At 36.7% G+C, this 12,177-nt stretch overlaps 1 protein-coding gene across 1 annotated transcript in view; it reads right to left on the bottom strand.

The window, feature by feature from the left end:
- The window catches only part of gcgrb (glucagon receptor b), a 46,042-nt gene extending 33,865 nt beyond the window's left edge, over nt 1–12,177 (bottom strand). Inside the window, exon 1 of the mRNA XM_020931431.2 lies at nt 11,969–12,177. The gene's annotated coding sequence lies outside the window, so the exon portion shown is untranslated. The remainder of the gene's footprint in view (nt 1–11,968) is intronic.

Raw genomic sequence — 12,177 nt, 5'->3', positions numbered from 1 at the left:
ATTAAGTATTGTATTCTGTTATTTATTTATTTATTCCAGTTTGTGTGTGTGTGTTTGTTTGTTTGTTTTACATTAGTCTACATTAAAGGGGCACTATGTAACTTCTAAGATGGAGGGTCCAGTATTTGCTTGTCTCCATGGAGATGTATTTATTTTTCTGTAATATTCCACAATAGAGCATTAAAAATACCTCCCTTGCATTTGTTCAGTTGCAGGTATTTTATAAAAATACCTTTAAAATACATGAATTCTTACGATGTGCAGGTTTGCTTCTCCATAGATCTGACCATTAACCTGTCTCCATTGTGATTAGTGTGATTATCTCCATGTAGACAGTTTGTGGCAGACCCTCCACCAGAAAAGTTACACAATGAACCTTTAAGAACACTTTTTTGGGGAAAAATCTGCTTCATATTTTACCTTCAATATCATTGTTTATAGTCTACTAGTCTATTTACTGCAGCAATATATCGCACTTCAAAACGTCATGACAGACCAAACATTCCACTTTAATAGCAGAAGCAACTTTTCATCAATGACATAGCAAAGTTATGAATGAAATCATTATTTAGTTAGGATATCATACAGAAAGTGATAAATGCAGTCATAAAACATAACAGACAGGTGTTGGCTATAGGCAAATATAAGTGTGATCAAAACGTCAATACGAAGCTGCTCCTATAATGTGGATTAGCCCAGCAGGTTACAACAGCAGGCTGAGCAGGAGCAGGGCAGTCAGACGTGAAGAAAAACTCCACAGAAATTGCTCTGTCAACAACATCAATCCAGTAAACCACTAGCTCTCTCTCTGGTTTTCCATTTGTATGTCTATTTCTAAGGAACGTAAATCCATTGACAATCTACACCATTACTTTTAGTAGTAGTAGTTTTACCTTCTCTTTTCAAAGACACTTGGGAAAAATAGATTTTATTGACTAACAAAGGCTGAATTTCAGTGAAGGTCATACTGCATATTACCGTAAACAGATGTGAATTTGAAAAGGAATATTTTGTGACAAAAGAAGGACACTTTAATCTAGCGACAGGCCAGTTTTGTGGATTTTTTGTCATTTGTTTGGCCAGCCACAGCAGGCAGTATTGACTTTCTCATTTTCTGTTATTCTTTAGTAATTCTTTGTAAGTAAAATGTTCTTAATTTGCAAGAATAACTTCCAGTTCCAGTTTAAGTTTATAGAAAAGTATTCGGAGGTCCCAGCGTGATCTCTAGTGAACTCTCCCACAACAGAAAACTACAGAAAACTATCAATACAACAAGATAGTTGGTGCGATTAAGTGTAAAATTAACTACTGTGGCCATACAAGCTTGTCAAAGTCTGATCTCGTCAGATCTCAGATGCTAAGCAGGGCCAGGGCCTAGGTAATACTTGGATGGAAGACCACTGGGTATTCCACGTGCCACAGTGGGGCGCCAGTGTCAAAAAATGCCATTGTGTTTTTATGCAAGGCACTTCACCTACACTGCCTAGTATGAATGCGGTGTGTGCGTGAGTGTTGGTGGTGGTCAGAGTGGCCAGTGGCGTAGAATGGCAGCCTTGCTTCCACCAGTCTGTCCCAGAGCAGCTGTGGCTACAATATTGGCTTACTGTCACCGAATGTGAACTGAATGAATAATGCTCTATAAAGCACTTTGGATGTCTTGAAAGGCCTTAAACACAATGATTAATTAATTAATTAATAATTAGTTAATGTATTAGGATGGAAGGAATTTGAGGAATAAAATCCTAAAACAATCAGTTTGGTTTTAAAATAAGGTACACACACTGTCATGGTACAGTGATCTTTATTCATCAGAAGGTTCATGAAGTGCCTATTTCTGCTGATTGTGTCTAATTTGGTTGAAATGCCTTAAATCTTCCAGTCCTACTGACTAAAAAGAACAGTTACTGCAAAATGTACACCTCCACTGTCCTCTTCCTCTTCAACATAAGAAGGTCTATCAAATGCAACATCAATTTAAGTGCCTAATAAATACTCCACACTCCACTTTTGCGACCTGAAAAGTAATCTATAATTTGCGTGTGCATTAAAAGATCCAGTCCAGTCGAATACATTAAAAGGATTGAGATGTGAGGCCGCCTGTGTAATGGCATGTCTTCACAGAGTGGGAGGGAGACAGTGAAAGTGGGTGGATTTGTGCTCAAGGTCCTGTGAGATAAACGCACACACCGATGTCTTAATGCAGTGTCCTGTGGCATGTCCAGGTATCGATCACAGCTCCTTACGATCTGATAAGCATGAATAAACTCCAGGGGCTCTTTGTGCAGATGTCAGGTGTGACTCAGAATAATAATTACATCATTCCTTTGACAATCAATACCAATTGTATTTTTATTTCCTCTGGTCTTTAAAGAGCTGAGGTTAAAGACATACAACTGAGCGGATATTTTAAGGTTATTACTAGATACAATCATTGGCAGACACACTCTAAACATTTCCAACTGAGGCCAAATAATTGTCTGAGTGGCTTCTTCCTTTTTCCAGGTCTAACTTCAAAAATAGTAAATGGGTCTGTTTACAAGTCAGAAATAAAGCCTATATTATAAAGATGATTTCTTGATTTTTGGTTAACTTTATGTTCCACTGAGATAAGCATATGACAGACCCTCCACCAGACAAGTTACACAATGCACAATGGACGCACAGAATAAAGTTCAGCAATTTGAATAATAATCCAGACTTATAGTAGTATTATGCAGAATAAGGTCTGCATAATACATTATGATGTCAGTAACCTGGGTCAATAATCGTAAAATTCCTTACTTTTCTTTTTTTCACCTTTAGTTTTCTCTTCATTTTAACACAAAGCCTGCATTACTTATGTTGATGTGTTGAAATGTAACTGGACTCCTCTGAAACCCACAAAGAAATTCCTGTTTGGATGAGACGGCCTTTGAACCCTGGAAACATGAATGACTTACAGCCTTTATTGGCAGTTCACCAAATTAAAAACTCACCAACAAACTTTTGACCTCAAAAAAGAACTAAAAAAAATAATAATAATAATAATAATAAAAAACACATGCACCATGGGTAAAATCCTCCACCTTGGTAGTCCGGACCAAGCCCGGGTGCAGCACTGTGTCGCCCACTGCTCCTGACTGATTGACCCAGCTGCACTAAAGGATGGATTAAATGCAGAGAATAAATTTCCCTCACAAGAAATTAATAAATTATACTTTATCCAAGAGAGAAGATACACAGAATAATGTTCAGTAATTCATGGAAAATGTTTGTGTCCAACTTTTGATTCAAAATACATTTACAACAATGTTTATCATTTTTACTAATGTAATCAAGCCACATACAATAGTGTAAAGTAAACTCATCTTTTCTTATAAACAGCAGTTTAGACCCTAGGCTTTCCATGTTGACGGTGATGCACTATTAGTTTATAATTGACACAAATTTGTATGGTCTTCCTCTTGTTTTGCGGCGATTAGATAATGACTAAAATAACTTCCTCTTCCAGACTTCCCGTTTGCCCACAGCTAGTTTCTTATTATTTAAGCAGACCTGCACAATACAGTCAGATGAGTCTCTTTTTATTGTAACTGAAATCTCAAAAACACAAATACTAATTCTGCTTTGGTTTTGGTTTAGTCACAGAGCCATGGTTTGGAGTCTTGTCCTGATGGAACCTGGTTTCATCTTGGTTAATGATGACTCTAACCTGGAAAATGTAGTTGTTTAAAAAGCTGTTATTTTTAGTCTTACATTCATTGGCTTAAAGATGCACCGTTCTCTGGTAACATTCCAGCCAAAGCAACAACATCTCCTTGGAGACAACAGATGAGACCCCCCATCAGAAACATTACATAGCACACTTTTAAATTTAGTTGTGTTTGTTGTCTGGTTTAGTTAAGATGTAGTCTAGTCTATGTGGGCAACAAGCGTGTCTATCTCTATGGAACATTATCTTGAAGGAATATTTAGACTCCACAGAGCAGTGTCCCGGGACGACATGGGTCAGAGCTGACAGACTTGGACCTCCCACTGTCTCCTTTGCTTTTCACAGGGCATGTTTCAGAGGTCCCTGATTCAGCACGTTCCACTGCACCATCTGTACGCAGTAATTATTGAGCTTGTATGGAGCTCTTCAGACTTCTTTGAAACAGCAGTGACAGTTTGGTATTGAAGCTGTCAAACTTAGGCCCATCTTGATAAATACTATATCAATTTATCATTCAATATATGAGAGTTGGAACAATATATACTGGGGCTACATTTTCTTTTTAAAAGTGGGAAGATTTTGGGTTGTGATGCAATAAGATTTGAGCTGTTGATGGTTGAATAACAAATTTTCATGAATTATTGGCTCAATCTTCTATTTATTTCACCTTGATTTTGGCCTGTTGAATGATGCTGTCTATTTTAAAAAAGTTTTACTATGATTATCTTGCATTATTGTTATTGCATCAGTAGCATAAATTGGTTTCAATATTACCGTTTATCACAGTGTATCTTCAAAATGTTGTTATCATGACAGGCCTGGTCAAAATGCCTTGTTTCATTCATGCACTGTCCAACCAGCCCTCTATTACTGTACCTCCTCCTCTTCTTTGGGCGTATGTTCACAGATCTCATGTATAATAGATCATCTGGCGGCTAAGTTCTCCTGGCTCACATCATGGCTCATTGGCTGCATTTAGTAAGCATCTGCTCCACCGCTGCACTGTGGGAAACCCTGCCCCTGGTCTATGGGACATTTTCAGCCACTGTAATGTTTGTGTTGTTTTAATAAATGAGCCTGAAATAAAGGTTGAAGTGTTAAAGTCTAACTCAACACCTTTAATGTGTGATCTGTTGGAAATACAATACCTTGTGCAACATCCTACATGCTGCAGGCTAGGGCCCACTGTCAGATTTTAGTGTTAATCAGTTTTGGAGATTTTGAAAATTTTTATAAACAATGGGGTTAATTGTGATTGTGGGGACTGGGATGTTTTAATAGGATTGTGTTGAGAACCATTTTAAACACATCAAGAAAACTAAACTACACACCACTAAACTACTACAATAAGGGGCAAGTTAAAGGAGCACAGTGTAACTTGTCGACTGGAGGGTCTGTCACCTGCTTGTCTCCATGGAGATGTGCCTAGAATGTTCCACAGTATGGCCATAAACTTATGATTTTTTAAAAAGTATTTTCAAAATACCTATAAAAATCTCCTGTAATTTAATAAACATAAAGACAAGTTGTTTCATGTCATACTGTTGAAAGTTCCTGGCAGAGCAATAACATAGCCATAGAAACAGCAGCCAACCAAAAAGTTACAGAGTGCACCTTTAATGGCAGCATGGGTGTAAAATAACTGCACCTATTCTATATACATAGAATCCACAGGTTTACTACATAAGGTAACTCTTCCACTGAATGGCTCATTAGAGACCTATTGTCTACAAATACATCAGAGAGCTAATAAAAGCAGTTAGTCATTAACCCCTGTAACTCATCCTGCAGCTCTGTCTGTGTGGGGTTAACTGTAATAAACGCTCCCACTGCACCACTAGGGGATGGGGGAGGGGCTTAGAACCTCAATTTTACGCTTCAGGTAAAAGGGGTGAGAGGTAGAGACAGAGTATGACGATTTTGGTTCAGGTTGTAAAAGTGTGATTTCTTAGCTGAAGTATTTGAAAGCACAGTCTGGTAATATCTTTCTATTCTTATTTTAGCATAATTTGTGTAACAAAAATTGTTATCTGTATTGGAAGAATTTGGGGATTATCTCATTATGAAAAAACAGATTATATTATTGAAACCCATCAAAAATATGCAAAAGTGTGCCTGTAAATGTCTTTATTAGAGTTGGAGTATTGCATACAGCCTGAATGGATGGCGTAATTAAGCAATAAAGTCAAATATATTCACATTAAAGCTGCATTGCGCAACTTCTCAGGAGGAGGATCCGCTACATACTTGTCTCCATGGTACAAATTTAAACATAAACATCTAGTATTTATTCAATGCAGGTGTTTCTACTGCTCAAAAATACAATCGTTTCTTCTGTGAATGGGGGCGACTCTCCACAGATCTGAATTATGATGTAATGTTGTGCTGTAACCTGTTTGTCTCTCTTGTGATTTTAGGTTCAATCTATACTGTGGAACTTTCTAGACAAAGCAATAACATTTACTTGGAGACATCAGGTAACTCTTGAAATGTTATGTAGTGCAGCTTCAACCAACCATTCTTGTTATAATTCAATTGTAATTTTTTTCTGCCTTTTAAAATATTTTATATGGATGATATCAGAGACAAGGTGATGGCTCTGTTTGGGGTTCACAGAGGGACTATGTGAGTGTGGCTGACAGGCACTGTTTTTAATTTAAAAATGTGTCAGAGAAGTCACTACGCAGCAAAAATACCTAATTCATCTCACAACACTCCATTGATCGCAGATGCAGGTGTAACTATAACTCACAGACTGGGCGCATAAAAGGTAATGGTCTTCATCCAAATTACAGGTCATGTCAGTAAAAGTTAACAGGCCATATGAGAACAGCAAAATGATGCAAAGTAAATGTCAATGCTCTCTGGTCAGGCCTAATGTTTTGTGAAATATACTGAATTGTAATATAGCTACATGCCAATATTGTAACAAGAACAATAAACTACATTTAAAATAGATAGATTTGCCAAAACATCCACTTTCTGTTCAATCAAACTATCCTTGCTTTCTTGGATGCCGAGGACTGTCCCTCAAAAACTGTCTTGGACAAGCTCTGACAAAATGGTCCATTCTTCAGCAAAAAAAAAACAAAAAATCTATGAATATTAATAATAACTTGTATAAACAAATACAAGAACAACTTTTGAAAATCAACCTCTAGGTGCTATTTAACAGACAAAATTATGGATTTATTCTTGTAGTCTGAATTTAGCTTAGAAAATAGCTAATGGCAAAATCCAGTGTGGGCATCTTTTCTCATTGGGATTAATGTTCTCTGTGCCCTTGTTTTTAAATAGACAAATAAAAACACATAAAAATACTGCACTGCAACTCATGTTCTTCCTATCACAAGGACAGTCAATACAGAAGACCAGTAACTGCAATCTGCAAATGATTAGTACTCAATTAAAATTATATTAATGGCCCAGTCCTACCTCCAGACGGGTATGTGCATAAGGGCTGGATCCATACTGCGCTGATCTGTTTGTGTACAGACATTGATCAAAGCACACATTGACCGGAGACATATGGCGGTCACTGAAAAATAATCTTGCCATATCTGTGTAATAAGGCACTAATTTCCTATATTCGTCAGTAATGCTCTTTCTTTAAAGGCCCATATTACTCTATTTTCTGATTTGTTATAATGTTGTTTCCTCACCACCAATACACCTGGAGTTTTGTTTCATCCACACATGTTTAACACACAAACCCTGCATATTTATTAGACTTCGTTCTTCTCTCAAACAGAAAACACACTGTACCACCTTGTGATGTCATGTGGTAATACAGGAAGTGCTCCAGTGTGCTTTTAAACTTCATACACCTTCACTACAATCATTTGGATAATTTCAGCCCTGGAATTGCCCATCTTCATGACATCACAAGGTGGAATAGAGCATTTTGAGCTTTGGAGAAGTAGACAGATTACTAATGAAGGATTACTCACTCATGGTGTAAATGAAACAAAACACAACTTTGAGTATGTTTTTGATGAGGTAACAATATTATAACATCACTTTAACCTCACAAGAATCAGTTATTTAATTTAATTTTTAATTTGTTTAATATAGGACCTTTAATTCAAAAGCTTTATTTGTTTATCTTCATCCCAATTTCAACAGGGCATCGTTGATTTGCTCTCAAAACATGCAGGTCAAGACACCCTCAGACTCGAGACAAATTAATGGCCTCTGGCAGGGTAACCTTTGACCTTTCGGGGACTGTAGCAAAAGCTGAAAAATCTCAAAAATCTACACAACAAACATCTGCAAGTCTCAGTGTTTCTGTGAGGAATATAAATACAGTGAAAAGTCACAGGCACGCTGCTGCTACATGCGTCACTGACATGTCCAAGACAGTGTTGGTTCAATAAATGATTGTGTTTAGAATACAGGACAACTTTCAACGACCATGAAAAACTGATTGCACCTTCCTCCAACAACACACACACAAAATATACAACTATTTACAACTGTGAACATTCCCCCTCAACTGAGATGTCTTTGATCTATGACAATATATGCACTGGTCATTAGAGTATCAAGAGGAACATATCATTATTTCATGATACCCATTATTGTGCAGGATAAGAGGTGAGGTAGTATCAAATTCCTGATGATATTGTCAATGTTGTTTTGAAGAAATGCGAAATTTGAGCAGGTATGTAATAAAATAAAACTCAAAATGGCAAAAAGCAGATTAACGTAAAAACTGGAAAAGAGTCATGTTGTTATCATTTGAAATAAGTGATAAAGTGCTTTCGTGGGTCATTTCACAATCCTTTAAACATACTTTAAGAGACCTATTATACAAAATGTACTATTTAGAGCTTTAAACTATGCTACAATTGTTTTTCCTTCCACATTTATCCATTCAAAGTTGTATTTAGTGATTTGTGCATGTTTGAGTCATCTTTAGTCTGTATTCAAGTGGGCCTGTCATGATAATTACTATATCGACTTATTGTTCAATATAAGCTAGAACAATATATTTTGGGGATCAGTATATATTGTGTGTACATTTTCTTTGCAGAACTGGGAATGTTTTGCTTATTTTTTGGCTATATCATAAGATTTAAGGCATAAAAGTTTGAATTAATAATTTCTATGACTGCAGATGCAAAGAGATTACAGATGAAATATAAATATAATATTGTAGATTTAGAATAGTTTTATGGTTTAAATCTGCTTTTGGGTTATTGTGTCAGTGGCATAGATAAGTTTCAATATTATCGTTTATCATATTTACTTATTAAAATGTATCACACTTCAAAATTTGTTCTCTGTTATCATGACAGGCCTACATTCAAAACATTATTACTGCAATCTATCCCATTTCTCACCACAACTGATACAGGTAAACTTCTCTTTACTTCGTTCTCCAATTTTATTTTCTTAATTGGTGATACACATAGGATTCTGTAGCGTTGTGTATCCATATCTGATTAGATTTTACATTTTTGTCATCGCAGCTAAAGAAAATAAAGAGCAGGGACTGAATTTATCAAGGTTTAGTTAATTAAATTGTAATACTCAGACAAATGGGTCAGCTTTAGTGATGGGTCCCTTGTCTGCAGTCATTACAGACAGGGGGAGAACGCTCTGACTTTTGAGGTAATACTTGATGTGAATCTATTAAAATGGTCTGGCTGTCTATCTGTCTGATTAGTACAGTGTCAGAATCTCAATGATGGCTTACAACACAGTGTTATAAATAAGTAACAAGAAGATCGAATAGCATTATCAATTCAATGTTCAAACTCTGCTCTAAGCATGTCGATTGCTCATCGTGACTGTAAGCCCCTTATGAAGTCTGCTGTATCAACAAAAAATATATAAATAAATAACCATTGTATTTCTATTCAAATCAGATGCAAACACGGGATTTGTGCGTGACGGAAAACACAAATCGCATTACTCATCTAATGTATACAGCCTGCAGCTACACTGATGTTTCAAGTCAGTAAAGTCAAATAGTTGTATGTGACATATAGAGCTGTGCCAATTGTATTCAAATTGAGGTCCGGTTGTTTAACTATCAGTAAAAGCATGTGGTTTGGAGCAGAGTTCAGATTCAGATTTTGGAGGAAGAAATTGGACTATGCCTTCTTTACATCCATGAAATCAAGATCAGAAGACATATTTATTTGCAAAATCTAATCGGAAATAAATCATGAGAAAAGAATTATACATGTTTCTGCTCAGTCCTATTACTTTACAACTTTATTGTTATGTGCCAGCTATACAGTTTCCAACTTTCCCCTGTTTTCCCAGGTAAGATGCAAATGCCAGCAATAAACAGCACTAAAATGTACATTATGTAAATTACAAGCCTCAATAAGGATGGCTTTTATTAAAAACTATTACATTTGTCCAAGGGTTGCAGTGTCAGGCTGAAAGTCAAAATCTCCTCCAACTGAGCAACTTGACCGCTGCATATAAGGGCAAGAGGACATTTAGTTTATTCATACAAATCTTAGCATCCAACAAAGAAGAAAGTGTAATGGCTAAAATGCATTAGTGGATTTGTGTAGTAGACTACATTCTGAACAATGTCTCCAAATCAATATTGTGCGTTTGTAAAAGCTGCCTATGTGGTGGCTCTGTGCTGACCAGGAAAATCAAATCTGCAGCTATACCATTACAAAAGAGTGGCTGCATGTCTGGACCCTGAAGCACGACACAACTTATATTATTACGACTTCTTTTAGAGTGAAAGGGGCCACGAGAAGGGGAAAAGGACAAAGGAGGAATGCTTTTTTGGAAATTAGGTTTAATGCCACCATCGAACCTTTGACATGGATTTCACTCTTCAGTCTGGCAAGTTACACATACATTACAGGATAAACTGCTCTTTGTTCACATCAGACTACAGACAATTTTCAAATGGCAATGGCACTATAGCACAACAACTGATGGAAAATATAGAGGAAAAACAATCTCTGAAATGCAAAACCCAACATGACAATGGGAGAATTCAAAGTGATGTGTGTCGTGTCACTCTCCTTTGCACCAAGGCTTTTTGTGATTTGTGAATATAGTATTTTGAATGTCAGCAATAATTACATGATAGCGCCTATAGGAAAAGCAGCAGCACTGCAAGGGAAATATTCACATAAAGCAATGTGTGATAGATAAGCTCTCCTTTCACTTCTTTTGACTGATGTATATAGTCTGTACAATGTCTATGAGCAAAAGTTATGAAAATAAATTTGCTGTATGACATGTAGTCTTAGATTAGATAGACATTCTATTTTTAAAGATCCTAATGGATTCTTGTGAGCATTTAGCAGTGTTAGTATGTTGCTTATGAGGTTGTGTTTTGTTTCAATCACACATGTCTGAGTAACTCTTTATTATTAGTCTGTCTATTTCTCCAATGCTCAAAATGCTCTGTTTCACCTTGTGATGTCACGTAGTGGTATTTTTCTAGTTAACAGCTACTTTTAACCTTTTGTTCAGTAGAGATTAGTCATTCCTGGCTTCAAATCATCAAATTGATTCTAGTGAAGGTTTATGAAGTTTAAAAATGCAATGGAGCACTTCCTGTAATATGACATGACATCACAAGGTGGAAAAGGCTGTTTTTAGTTTGAGAGAAGAGCTCGGTGTAAAAATGCAGGGCTTGTGTGTTAAACATATGTGAATGAAAAAAAACACAACTCCAGTTATGTTTGTGATGAGGAAACAACATTATAATAGAGATAAGTGCGACAAGAAGTCTATATGCTCCATAAAGTAAAACAGAGTTCCATCACTGTTATTGCCACAGGTGAAGGTTACCACAGCAAAAGTAGTCTGTATTCATTAGTGAAATACAGTCCATAACAAGAATACTTATATCTGATATTGGAGTTTTCGTTTAACCCGTTCAGTTGCATTCTCTGTTTTGTGTAATATTTGGTTATTGCTCCCAGCGCGTTTATTTCAAACTTTCAAAAGACCATCAAAATGTACGGTTTAACCACGGACACTCAGTCACAGCACCCCTAGATAAACTGTGCTGACTTAAATATTGTAAAATGTAAGACATATAATTTTGGTTACTTGCAGGGACATCGGCAAGGGCACACGCTGCAGGTGCACTATGAAAAAGCGAGCGACTCAGTGCACACACTGGACACAACAACGAAGGCGTAGAGACGTGTGACTGATTACAGTAATAGAAAATTGATGGAAAAGTCACCAAACTCTAGCCTATAACAGTTTAATACAAGTCTACAAGTCTGCTATCCTAAACAAAAACGGAGCAAGCGCGTGTAAAATAAGTCTTACCTAATGTCCAAACGTCCTCTTGACACCACGCTGCCCGCGTCTCATCTCTGCGTCCCGGACCACAGCAGGTACGGGGTCCAGGTGTATCCGCGACTCTGCAAAACTCCGCCAAAATAACGACAAAAGTAAAAGGTCGATTGAAAAGTTATAGACGTCTTAAGTTTTATTCGGGTCTCGTGTCACTTTTATTTGCGTTTAGATGCGCATCT

Source organism: Boleophthalmus pectinirostris, unplaced genomic scaffold, assembly GCF_026225935.1.
Source record: "Boleophthalmus pectinirostris isolate CB_2022bp ecotype Guang Dong unplaced genomic scaffold, ASM2622593v1 HiC_scaffold_22, whole genome shotgun sequence".
Taxonomy (NCBI): domain Eukaryota; kingdom Metazoa; phylum Chordata; class Actinopteri; order Gobiiformes; family Gobiidae; genus Boleophthalmus; species Boleophthalmus pectinirostris.
This window is presented reverse-complemented; position numbering and strand designations above follow the sequence as displayed.